The sequence below is a fragment of the Anoplophora glabripennis genome, unplaced genomic scaffold, assembly GCF_000390285.2.
Source record: "Anoplophora glabripennis isolate ALB-LARVAE unplaced genomic scaffold, Agla_2.0 scaffold43, whole genome shotgun sequence".
In the NCBI taxonomy this organism is placed as follows: domain Eukaryota; kingdom Metazoa; phylum Arthropoda; class Insecta; order Coleoptera; family Cerambycidae; genus Anoplophora; species Anoplophora glabripennis.
In genome coordinates this window covers 148,308-162,228 of record NW_019416281.1, presented here as the reverse complement: position 1 = coordinate 162,228, position 13,921 = coordinate 148,308, and the positions used below count along the sequence as shown (strand labels likewise).

At 32.8% G+C, this 13,921-nt stretch overlaps 1 protein-coding gene across 1 annotated transcript in view; it reads right to left on the bottom strand.

The window, feature by feature from the left end:
• The window catches only part of LOC108907619 (nephrin), a 372,803-nt gene that overhangs the window by 272,188 nt on the left and 86,694 nt on the right, over window positions 1-13,921 (bottom strand). The window lies entirely within an intron of this gene.

The window sequence follows — 13,921 nt, the reverse complement described above, 5'->3', positions numbered from 1 at the left end:
AAGTATACTTTCCTGTGTCTTAAATAACCACAATTTTTTTTAGATAAAAAAATCAAGAAGTTTCCGAGATATTCATATTTTCCGGTCTGAAACACTTTTTTTTCAAAGAAAAATTCTACTTAAAAAAATCATCGTACAGAGTTCTGCCGGTAATCATTTTTTTCGTTTTGACATATACTTTTTGGTGAAATAAAAAAAATTGGAATCGCAGTTCAAAAACATGCTCAAAAATGCAAAAAAGAAAAATGACTCTTGCAGAAATGAGTTTTTCAGTAATTATTGTTGATAGTTTGTTTAAATTTAAAGAAAATTCAAAAACTGATTACACCATTCGATTGTACGGAAAAAATACAAAAGAAACTGTGTCTCATTGTTTGACCCGAAATTTTATTTTTGTACAGTATTGCTATAAACATAATATTTTTTTTCGTAGGATCGATTAATGTACTTATTTTTTTTAACTTTGAATTGAATTCATAGATGTATAAGCGACTCTTTAATTAAATTATGTAAAATTCAGATTTTTGCTTTCAAAATTTAAAAAATATTTACAAAGGATATTTACAGTTAATAATACTAGGCGAATCTTGGTCTTTTTGGCAGCCTTTTAACTTGAACTTCATCGTCCGATCCTTCATTAGAACCCAGTCTTCCTGTTCTTCAAACGTTTCTTTGATATCACTTAATTCTTCGTTTAATTGATCTTCCGGGTTCAAGCAAAGACTGGGCTTCTCAATTTCATGTGAAATGTCTTCGGAATCACTGAAATTTTCCGAAATTTTGTCAACGTTCAAACAATTGTCCGAACCATGACATTTTGTACATAAATCTGTACATCGCACTCCATGTTTTCGACACCCGCATCTATTACCGTTGGTAAAACCTTTTTATGAGACTAATGCAGAATCAAAAGTCATTGTTCGAAATGGTTGTAAATTAATTTCGTCTATTTACAAATGCACAAATGATAAATTATCTCTGGATGATTTGAGATTTCAGCAATACAAAGTATTAACTGCAAAGTCTACTTTTAAATTAGAAAAATTACCACCAACTGTCGGAGCAGCTACACAACACTCCTATAGAGCATACTTTCAGCTTCAGACGTGGCTTGGAAACAAAATAACTGCAACCAAGTGGGGCTGGAAAGAAGTAATTGCGAATAATTCCAAAATACTCATGCCTCGCTTTACAGAAGTTTCAGTCGTTCCTGAAGATTTAATAAAAACAATCTCTTGCAGCTGCGAAACCAGTTGTGACGGTAATAGATGCGGGTGTCGAAAACATGGACTGCGATGTACAGATTTATGTACAAAATGTCATGGTTCGGACAATTGTTTGAACCTTGACAAAATTTCAGAAAATTTCAGTGATTCCGAAGACATTTCAAATGAAATCGAGCAGCCCAGTCTTTGCTTGAACCCGGAAGATCAATTAACCGAAGAATTAAGTGATATCGAAGAAACGTTTGAAGATCAGGAAGAAACCCAGTTTAATGAAGGATAGGACGATGAAGATCAATTTAAAAAGTTGCCAAAAAGACCAAGATTCGCCTAGTATTATTAACTGTAAATATCCTTTGTAAATATTTTTTAAATTTTGAAAGCAAAAATCTGAATTTTACATAATTTAATTAAAGAGTCGCTTATACATCTATGAATTCAATTCAAAGTTAAAAAAAATAAGTACATTAATCGATCCTACGAAAAAAAATATTATGTTTATAGCAATACTGTACAAAAATAAAATTTCGGGTCAAACAATGAGACACAGTTTCTTTTGTATTTTTTCCGTACAATCGAATGGTGTAATCAGTTTTTGAATTTTCTTTAAATTTAAACAAACTATCAACAATAATTACTGAAAAACTCATTTCTGCAAGAGCCATTTTTCTTTTTTGCATTTTTGAGCATGTTTTTGAAGTGCGATTCCAATTTTTTTTATTTCACAAAAAAGTATATGTCAAAACGAAAAAAATGATTACCGGCAGAACTCTGTACGATGATTTTTTTAAGTAGAATTTTTCTTTGAAAAAAAAGTGTTTCCGACCGGAAAATATGAATATCTCGGAAACTTCTTGATTTTTTTATCTAAAAAAAATTGTGGTTATTTAAGACACAGCAAAGTATACTTTCACCAAGTTTCGTCAAAATTAAATTATTTTTGCGGAAATGAGAAATAAAAAACGAAAAAAAAGGAAAAAACCTGTTTTTCGCATTTTTCTCGGAAATTTTGAGGTTATCTTCAAAAGTGCCCTCTACAAGAGTTGTAGATTTTTTCATGATCTATAACTTTTGTATTGGATACTTTTTTGTTTGACATCAACTTTCGCCAAAAATCTCAATAATACCATTTTTCACCCCTCTTCAACCCCCCAAATCAACCCTCCGCCGCCCCTGCTCACGCATTTATTTTTTTTACGTTTATTATAAGCCCCTTTACCATTTCCACTTATAAAAGTCCAGGTAACAATTTTTTTTTCTCTAAGTGTAATTTGGTTGGACTATACAGTCATTGAAGGTTTTCACTTCCGAATTCTTTGAAACTGAACCGATCGACTTGAAATTTAGCAGATAGTTAGAGAAAAGGTCAATGAACATTAGTGACATAGCGCCGATTGACGCCTCCACTCTGTTGGGGGTTGATACCCCTTCTCGGGGGTAGAAATTCTTTAAAGAAATAACGCTGGAAATCGATAATTTAAAAAAATATTCGAATAATTTTTTCGAGAAATCAATAGTTTTTTAAGTTATTCACGATTGAAAATTTGGAATTTTGAGTGAAAAAAAAAAAAACACTTTCAAAATATTTTTCGCGAATAACTTAAAAACTACGCATTTTATTAAGAAAAATAAAAATGTTGGTTATAAATAAACAAAGAAAATCGTTTTTTAAAACGTGTTGTATGTCCTATACAAAGCGAAATATGGTTTAGTGGAAGGGGACTTGTTTTGGGAGGAATACTCGAATCGATGTATTCAAAGTCGAATAACGGAAAAAGGATTAATTTTACGTCTATAACGCTCCTGGAGTTTTTTGTAGTACTCAAAAAGACCTTCAAAATGAGTACTTATAAAAGTTAATTAGAGCAAAATTGAAGGAGTTATCGTCAAAAACAGATGGGTTGCTTATATTTTTTAAGGAAAAATGAGCAGGAAACACTGTACCATTTCCATCAGAATTAAAATTAATCGTAAACTCTTTACAATTAATTTTGTTTTAGTGTCTTTCATACGACCCTGAAGTTAGACCGGTTTAGAATGCGTATTTTCTGAATAATGTACGGTAAAATTTGAAAACGTATTAAAAAAATTGCCTTATTTATATAATAACTCTGAAACTATGAAAGATACGTAAACAATGATAAACAACAAAAATGTTGTTTTTTTTTCAACAAATACTTTGCATTTTTTATTTCTATAGCATAAAAAGTAAAGGAGATATCAAAGCTTGAAGTATCCATTTTAGTGAAAAAACGACCCTTCAATCCTTTTCCTTTAAAAAACGAAGGACTTAAAAGGTTTTATATGCAAACGATCTTACAGCTCTTGAAATTATCTTTAAAATGTTTTTTTGAAGTATAATATAGCTTCAAAATTAACCGAGTAATAGTAAAAAAACCAATGACATTTTTTCGAAGCAAAATAGGCTTTCTCATTTTTATATATTATATTATACAAATAAAATAAGTAAAAAAAATTAGTGTGATTATTTATATTCATCGTAGCAATTTTTTTATGATTGATTATATTTAAAAATCGATTATAATAAAAATATTTTACATTAATATTGGTAAAAGGGTAGTTTATGAGAGTTGTAAATGGCAAAAGTAAAATATTCTTTCATAAACAATATAAGGGAATTTTTATTTTAAATTATTGCACAATTATAGCATTCCAAGATTTAAAACGTAATTTTTTATCATTTTTTTAGCACAGGGGTGATTTATAAGGGTTGAAAAATGTTATGAGATACAAATTCTTTCATACGCAATGAGGGAATTTTTATTTTAAATAATTGCACCGTTAAAGCATTCCAAGCTTTTAAAAAGTAATTTTATATCATTTTTGTCAATACAGGGTTGGTTTTTAGGGGTTGAAAGGAAAAATTATTTTATTAGCTATAAAGTAACTTTTATTTTAAATAACTGCACGATTTAATCATTCCAAATCTTTAAAAAGTTTATTTTATTATTTTTTGCATAGGGGTAGTTTTTAAAGGTTAAATAAAGGGTCGAATCGATCAAATATATCATAAAACATGTTCAAGAACATGGAACATTATTTAATCTTTGTGCTTGAACAAAATTTTTCTCAATAAAATGCTTAAAACTTAATTTTTTTCAATTTTTTTCACTTAGAGGTAGTTTTTACTCCTAAAAAACAAAAAGCGTCAATCGGGCTTATGTCACTTTTGAACTTGAGCCTAAGATGAGCCTTATTCTAAATTTTTATGCAAATCTATGCAGTTTCAAAGAATTTGGAGGTTCCAGCTGATTTTCAGCTTCAATGACTGTACTATAAATGTCTTAAATATCTCTAGTACTAGTTGGAAGAAATCAGACCATGTTCCTATGATTTTAGGGTCGCTGAATGCAAATCTGAGGTCCGTTTAAGCCGATTAGTCAAAGTCAAGGTCAATCCAAGATAATATCGCGAAAAAAGTTAATGCAAAAAATTTGACCATTGTTATACGTTTTTGGGGTCGCTGATCCCGAATCCAGTATTAGATTTTCAAAATTACGGATGGCTGATTCAATTCGGCGGACCGAATACTAAATAGTTTAAAATATTTAAAAATAAAATTGAAGCTGAATAAATAAGCTAACTGACCTCTGTATTGAGTTTGAAAAAAAAATTGTTGTCCATGAACAGCCTAAAAAATATTGTAATTTTTTTCTCGAAGTATTTATTTTGATTGCTTGACAACCGTAGCTCAGCAAACTAGAAACTAGAGACTTAAAGCTTCAAAAGGCTTTTTTGTTTATCTCGATACGACGATTTTTCACGGAGATACAGCCTTTCGAAGATCACTAAAATATTAATTATTTTTTTTTCTTTTAATTTTTTCAAGTAGTGTATATACAATATAAAAATATTACTCATTCACTTTACTCGTCGATAGTGACGCCGAAGTTATTGGTGAATATATTGTTCAGTATTCCCTACTATTGTGTTCCTACGTTTGAATAAAAATACTTGAAGAAATCTAGAAAATATTATCTGCAATAACCATTTCGCACAATTAAAATAAATTTTTTGACTGTTTCTTAAATATCTTAAAAGGACTTCATAATTTCTTGTTAGGCTACAATTTCAAAAATCTGGAATCACTATTAAAAATAGATTTTCTTAAATATCCCGAAAAAAAAATTCTGCGTTTTTTTTGTAAATTAAAATTCATTTATTCAACGAAAATGAAGGACGATCCTGTTATTTATTAAAAACTTTGGAAATGTTTTTATGCGACCCGAGATGCAACCTTTTAATTTAAGTCGGTATAATCTAATACTAGTAATACTAAAATTATGTTAGGTTACATTGTCAAAAAATTTGTGCAGTCAACTGAGTTTGTATTTTTATTGAATTCATTATTCACTTAACTATTTGTTAAATATTAAGCATCTTCCATCGACACTGAGGTGTTAAAAAGTGAAAGATTCCAGACAAAAGTTTTTATTTTGTAATTCCACGATAGTGACAGTGTAATTTTTATAAAGAAGTAAAACATAAGAATAGCGTACCAATTACATGAAGAACGAGATTCTTATTTCTTATTTTGCTTAATTTTTTATTTTGTGCACTAGTTTTACAATGAACCGAGAAAACAATGCATTTACTATTTCCGAATATGTTGATATGGTATTAGTGTATGGTGCAGCCGGAGAAAATGCGCTCGCGGCGACAGTACCGGGAACGATGGCCACAACGTCACCCCCCATGTGCAAATACAATCTTACAGTGCCTTCAGCGGCTGCGAGATACGGGAAGTGATATTCCTCGAGGAAAAGGACGTGGCCAGCAAGTGACCCTTAATGTCGAAGACGCAGTGTTGGAAAATCTTGACGAAGACCCCACAATTAGTACTCGACAACTCGCACAGCAAGTAGGAACCTCATCTCGTATCGTACATCGCATCTTAAGGCGCCAGCTGTTGCCCCCTATCATCTGCGATCAGTTCAACAGATTTTACCCCCAGATTGTGATCAACGAATGCGTTTTTGCAGATGGTTTTTATGGCAATGAGCCAATCAAGTAGACTTTCCTGCTTGTGTAACAGATGAGGCAACATTTACCCGTGATGAAGTGAATTTCCATAATATTCACATACGGGCCGATGAAAATCCTCACGCGATTAGGAAAACTCATTTTCAACATCGGTTCTCGGTAAATGTTTGGGCTGGCATAATAGGCGATGTACTTGTGGGTCCATATTTCATTTCTTTAAAGGAAGACTAAATGGACCAACATATTCTGACTTTTTGGAGAACCGGTTGCCTGAATTATTGGACGATGTGGCATTATAAGTTAGGGCACGCATATTTTATCTTCAAGATGGGGCTCCTCCACACAGTACTCGAGAAGTTTTCTCAGCGACGGATTGGACGCTTTGGTCCTATGCCGTGGCCACCTTGGTCACCCGATCTAAGTCCAATGGACTTTTATCTTTGGGGTCACTTGAAGTCATTGGTTTACATTACTCCAATTGCTACAGTGGAAGAATTACGAAACCGTATACTTGAAGCTGCTGACACAATAAAGGGAATACCTGAAATTTGGGAAAATATTCGCCAAAATTGGGTGCGTCGATGCCATGCCTGTATCCGCGCATTGAACTTTAATTTACGAAAAAAAAAACGCAAAAATAGAACTTTTTCGTATAAGATTTTTCTATTACAAATATCGTTAGGAAGCTGTGGTTTAATTTTTGTAGATTATACACGCCACACCCTGAATAATACCCAAATAATATTCTACTTATTGCTTTTATGCAAATGTTATTTAATTGAAACTGAAATATAAAAAAAAATCTTGGCACTAGTGTCCCAATACTGGAGAACGACTGTATCCACATCAACTCAATTCAAATGTGACGCTCTACAAGAGCTTTGGCTTTGGCGAAATTACGTTTTACAGCAGTATTATCAAGTAGGTATTAAAAAGATGATCCGCACGTTATTAGAGTAAGAGCCTTTTTTAATTTATCTGCATCAAATTATGCTCACGGAAAATCCTGTTACAGTTTTTAAAGAGAAAACATAAATGTTAAAATTTTGATAGTTTTTACGGTACTTTATTAGGCGTGCAAGATATTGTCAAGAAAATCCCACTTCTGATCCTTATTTTTGAAAACAAAAAGGTAAAACCTTATATGTGTAACGCTACACACGTTCAGTTATGACACACATTAAGTTTAACAGAGGTAACCACCTGGTACGAAGTCAAAAAGTTCCTCCAGATACCGAGATATTACTTAAATTCCCATCTGCAATTAGATCTTCGGTAAAACAGCGGCAATAACGATTAAAACTTTGGCGAATCGGTTAGATGTTCAATGGCGCGACACTAATTTCTTGTTGGATAAATATCAAAACCATCGAAGCCTTTTAAGCGACGTAAATGAAACTAGTCGGAAGACGTGAGCTCACTGCAAATATTCCACCGCTGTTAAGCCGCCAATATGTCGGTGAATTTCTATATTTCCAGGTGGATAATCCGGATGGCGATCCTAACGTGGGATTCCAGCAAAAAGGGTATAATGTAACGGGTAGAGATGGCCCAAATTAAGTGATTTCTCAGTTCAGTAACTGCTGCATTAGAGATTATTAATTTCATTATGTTTTATGGACATCCCAGACCCTTTCCCTTGCATTTATTCTCGTTTGGATTAATCGCACTGCATCAAATAAATTTAATTTGGAATTGCGGAAGCGAGGATTTATACTTATTAATCAAAATTTTATTACCAATAGTGGTAGACCAAGTTTAAACGTTAACTTAGTGTTTCAGTTTCGTATTTTAGTAAACACGTATACGTTATAAAGAATAAAGATATAGGTAGTGTTTACAATAGTTTTTTAGTACCTAGTTAGTGTCAAAAATAGTGGCAAAAGCAGTTGAATTTGCTGATATAAAATAGATGCTATAAAATTGTATTTATTCCTTTCCTTGCGAAATTCTTTCAAGTTTTTGTCCGTTTTTGTCCGTTTTTTTTACAGTGGACCAGTTTCCAGTGCCGTGCAGAAGTGTATTTTTAAATCACTTTCGAACTGCCCTTTTTGATTTTTTCTTTACAAAATTGTATTTGTAAATTCTTACATCCAAAATTTTAATTTTTTTTTTGATAGGTTCTGAATCACCCTGTATGTATGCCCAGTTATTACTTGCCAACACTGTCTTGACGATAAAGAGGAAGATTTTTTTCTGTGATCAATTCTACGAACAAAACAATGTTTTATTAAATTTGTTTTTATGTCATAACCTCTTGTTTTCATGCCAAGTTATACAAGGTGTCTCATTTTAAAATACCAGGCTTCATAATGTTTCTAATTCGACTTTTATAAAAGAATATTTCGAACAAAAGTTATCAGGTTTTGAGGGGGTCATATTATGGTGACCTTGAAATTGACATTGAACTCAATTATCAAGGTCATTTTAAAGTCAAGCTTGATTTTTTAAATGGAAACCCATATTTTTTACTGCACATTCGTATTCTACGAGAAAAAAATACATAACTTTCGTATGAAACATTTGTTTGAAAATGCTTCGTTCTCTCGCCAGAGTGCGCTATACTTTTACTGTTTTCCGAACCCGAAAACTTTTGTTGAAATTATTTTTAACCATCCTGCTTATTTCTGGAGATTTTAGCGTGAGAATTAAAATGGAGCAGTAAAAACATTTAAAAAAATAAGGTTGACCTTGGAATAACCTTGATAATTGACTACAAGGTCACCATAATTTGACCCCTTCGAAACCTGATAAATTTTGTTTTATAATTTTTTTATAAAAGCCCAATTAAAAAAATTATGCGGCCTGCTAGATTAAATTAGGACACCTTGTATATATTATCATGAGTAACGTAATTTTTCGTGTGACGCTGACATAATACTTAATATTCATAATAATAGTCGAATTACCTGATACCCTACATTATTACCTAGCTGTGTCGCTGGAAAGCAAAACGACAGCTATCCATGTCACTGTGTAGTATAAATTTATGAAATAATAAGATACACGACGGAACTGATTTCAGTACTGTATAATTTGTTGTTGCATACGTGTAATTATATTTTTTATATATGGATATGTCTGGTCACGAAGTAAATGTATGGTAAATTTGCGTGGATTCAAACTAGTGTATATTTATTTTGAAATCTGATAAATGACTAATAACAGTAATTAAATTAATGTATATCACAATGTTATAATTTATTGGTATATATGTTTTATACATTGTAAAGTAAATAAAATAATCCTGTAACACAGTGTGGAGTTTTAACAATGAAATATGTGAAATCATTTTAACTAAATGATATTAAAATGACATTTAATAGAATAATGAAAACGCAGTTAATAAATTAAAAACGTTGCAGATTTCTACTGCATTATGTATTTGTCACATTTGAATCAATGTTCTGTTATGCCAATTGCAGATAAAACAACAAAATAATTCCGAAGGAACCCAAACTAAAGTCAAGATATCAGTTTCGTACGTTTTATTTACTTGCAAGTTGATATCCCTGAAAAACATCTAAATTGGTAATTAAATTAATTGCTGTTTACAACCCCCTCCTCTGAAAAATTGATTATGCAAAGTGAGAAAAGCACCCTTCTACTCTCTAAGCAGCGAAAGTAATTCTGTTAACATCTGAATAATTATAGCAAATGAATGTCTTTCATCGAAACACGATGACGTGTTTCTTTCGGCACCTTCAGCAATCAATTAATTTATAAACATGCATTCTATAAATATATTTGATGCTCATCTATGTAAAATGGTTTTGCTTCCTGGTACATTTGGGAAGATAGTCCATACTTTATGTTAGGTCTACACAGAGCGTTATGATAGTTATGTTCGTTATGAGTATTTCAAAGGGACATAAACGTAAAGAATGTGTACGAGTGATGTTGCTACGTTTGCGATAGTAAATACGTCTTAGGTACTGTACTTCTAAGCCTTGTTTATTATAACGCCACACCTAGTGTTAGCTATGTTAGCTATATTTGCTAAATACAGGGTGTTAAAAAAAGAGTGTAAAATATTTAAGGAGGTGATAGAATGAACCAAAATAAGCAGAAAAGACTCAATAAACATAGGTCCGCAAAGTAACGGTTGCGGAGATATGGAATGTTTTATGTTTTTTAGCCCCTTTTTTATTTTGCAAAAACGTTGTGTATTTTCTTATACTAGTTGGTTGATGTTTAGTGAAATAAACAGTACGTATTTGACAGTTGTTCTCAGTGCACAAGTTTTCTCTCGCTATGGCTGGTTACTCTAACCCAGAATTAACAGACATGCATTTCATGTATGGTCGTGCTAATGGGAACGCCACCGAAGCGCGATGTCTTTATGTTGACGCTTATCCAAATCGCCAGATTCCTTCACAACGCATGTTTGGAAGAATTCACCAAAGATTGCGTGATATCGGTTCCTTGAGCAAACAGTGCCATTTATCCGGAAGACCAAGGTCGGTATCCACTCCTAGAGCAGAAGAAGAAATTCTAGCACTGGTAGAGCAGAATCCAGGTACGAGTGTGCGGAGAATATCAGCCGAGGTAGGAATTAGTGGTCCTCTTGTTTGGAGAATCCTTCACGAGCAACTGCTTTATCCATACCATATGCAACGAGTACAGGCCTTAAATCCAATAAATGATCATCAAACACGTTTGGTTTTTTACCTCTGGTTTCTACGTCATGATGCTGAAGACCCTCGTTTTCTTGCAAACATTCTTTCTACTGATGAGGCCGGGTTCACAAGAAATGGAGTGTTTAATTTTCACAATACGCATATTTGGGCCGACGAAAATCTTCATGCTCTAATAGAATCTGGACATCAGGCACGTTTTTCATTAAACATTTGGATGGGTATTGTAGGTGACAGGTTTCTAGGTCCTGTTGTTTTACCAAACCGATTAACAGGCGCTGCTTACCTCAACTTTCTGCAGAACACACTGTATGAGTTTTTGGAAGACATTCCTTTGAATCAGAGGCAACAAATGTGGTTCCAGCATGATGGTGCTCCAGCTCATTTTTCCATGGCCGTTAGAGAGCATTTACACCAAACTTTTCCACATAGATGGGTAGGAAGGGCCGGACCTGTTTTATGGCCTCCAAGATCGCCTGATCTGAACCCTCTAGATGGGGGATATGGAGGGGATTTGGGGATATTTGAAGACATTAGTGTATGGTACTCCTGTTAATAGCCTGGAAGAGCTGCAGCTACGGATTAATCAAAAGTGTCAAGAAATCCAAACCAAGGAGGGTGTTTTCGAAAGAGTTCGAATATCGTTGAGACGAAGATGTCGTGCCTGCTTGGAAATGGACGGAGGGCACTTTGAACATCTTCTGTAACTTTGTTTTTTGTTTGTTAAAAGCTTCCTTTGTCGGTTTATTCCTAATAAAATAAAATGTTTCAAAAACGAATAGTGGTCCATATCTCCCCAACCGTTACTTTGCGGACCCATGTTTATTAAGACTTTTCTGCTTATTTTGGTTCGTACTATTACCTCCTGAAATATTTTACACTTTTTTTTAACACCCTGTATATTAAAAATAGCTGTTGTAGTCTCAAATAGATGATAAGTAGACCATATCTCACATTGGGTTCTCGCAAAAGATTACGATAGCTATGATAATTAAAAACAGCTATTATAGTTTTATAATGAACGCAAGGAATGTATAAAATAAGTACGCTAAGACCAGACACAGTGCTGAGGCAACTATGTTAGCTACGTTTGCTACTTAAATAATTAAAATTAACTATCTTCTATAGGGGATATAGACGATATAGACAATAAGAACGCTATGTTTGCAATAGCTCTCTTCGCAGTAGCGATCCCGGACTAGCAGCGCGGTTTCAATTTCGGACAATCATCACGAACAAAGCTATTGTAATAAATATTTTCTGAAAGTCAGAGTTGCCTAAACGTTGCAAACTATATTTTACTCGAAAGTTGTTATTAATTAATATTCCATCAAATGCTACATTTATCTATTTTAATTGAAATATAAATTCAAAATTTGCAGGTTCTTTGGTCAAATATCGACTGTTTTAACATGTTTAGCGAACTTAGCTAGCTAGTCTAGGATTATATTTTACTGGTGTTTACACGAGACAAAATAGTTACCATGTTATATTAGGTTTACACAAAAGGTCAAGTTAGCTATGTTTAAGCTTATTAAAAACAGATGTAGAAGTTATACAGGATGTTTTTAAATGAAGTAGCAAAAATGGTACCAGTGAATGTAGAGCCAAAAATAAGAGGATTGAAGTGAAAATACCTTTTATGAAAATTGCACCCCTGAGGCGATATACCCTCTTAAAGCAGGGGATTGAAATTCACATTTAAGTTTTTTTTTTCTTTAACAACTTTTCAATAATTGTTTGATCATTGGCGTATTTCATAAAGTGTATTTTATTAGATTTTTATATACTGCTACTATCGGTAAGTGAATTAGTGTCTAAAAGACCCGTCAGCTTCATTTAAAGGGAATTTCTCAAATTCAGGCGCTGGTTTAATGATGTCTAGCTGGTGAATCAATTTTGAAAGTAAAGAGAAAAGGTACAATTACCCGTATCAGGACTAGGTGTGATTAATGCCTCGAACGGAGACCAGTCGGTGTTTAAAATCCAATATCAAACGTACAAGCTGCAAAAAACCATAAATAATAAACGAGCGACAAGGGATTAAAGCGGAAGTAAACTGACCCAAATAATCTAATAAAATGTGCTTCCGAAGGTAATCATTCATTCCGGTCTCAATTACCAAAGAATTTTGACATGCATGGGGCCCCACGGAAAGATATGTGTTGAAATTTGCCGGCCACTGATGAAATGTCTTTTTTGCGTTCCTTTGGAGGCTGTTCAGGGTAAATGTAATTTCAGAGCTAGCTTTTAAATGCTCTATCGTCGGTAGGTACCCAGTTCATAAAGCAGTGAATAAAGGAGGAAAAGTAATCAAATATAAAGAATTATGATTGCTATTGCCTAATCTTTTTTTATATAGGCCAGGGAAATAAGCTGCAAAATGACCATTTCGCGACTTTTTGTTTCGGCAAGCTGAATTTATCACTGTAGATGCTAAATATTATGTACAGTAACATATTATTCCACAGTCATAAAAATGGGGGGAAGATTGTTTACACGGTGGTTAATTGTATAATTTTTACGTAAATTCTTGTTTTTCGCTTATAACTTTTCCATTCATTTCCACGAGAAAACAGTAAAGTACTTTTTTTTCGTCTTCAAAAGACCTACAAAACTGGCCCTCGAGCGTCAAAAAATATTGATTAGCTCAAAAGTTATAAACAGAATAATTTTATTTATGACTTTTGAATTAAACATTTATAAACTGCGTTATTATTACCAGAACGTTTTGGCATCACATCCTTTCATTCCTTATCACTGTCTAATAACTCACACGAAATCTGGAATCGGTAAGTTGAATAGTTTACAAGTTATGGCCTTATAAACAAATTAACTAATTATTAGTCTGGACGATCCCAAACACTGATTTTTTTTATGGTAGACTTCATAATAATGCATTGAAATCTATCATTTTTCTTTTAATTTCAAATTTGCAACTTAGAATTTTTGTTATTTTTTAGCCTTAGTTGCAAAATGAAATATACGACGCATGCGCGTGATATATTTATATATTATTACATATTCGAAAAGCTTATGAAAAGAGCTTTAAGTTAA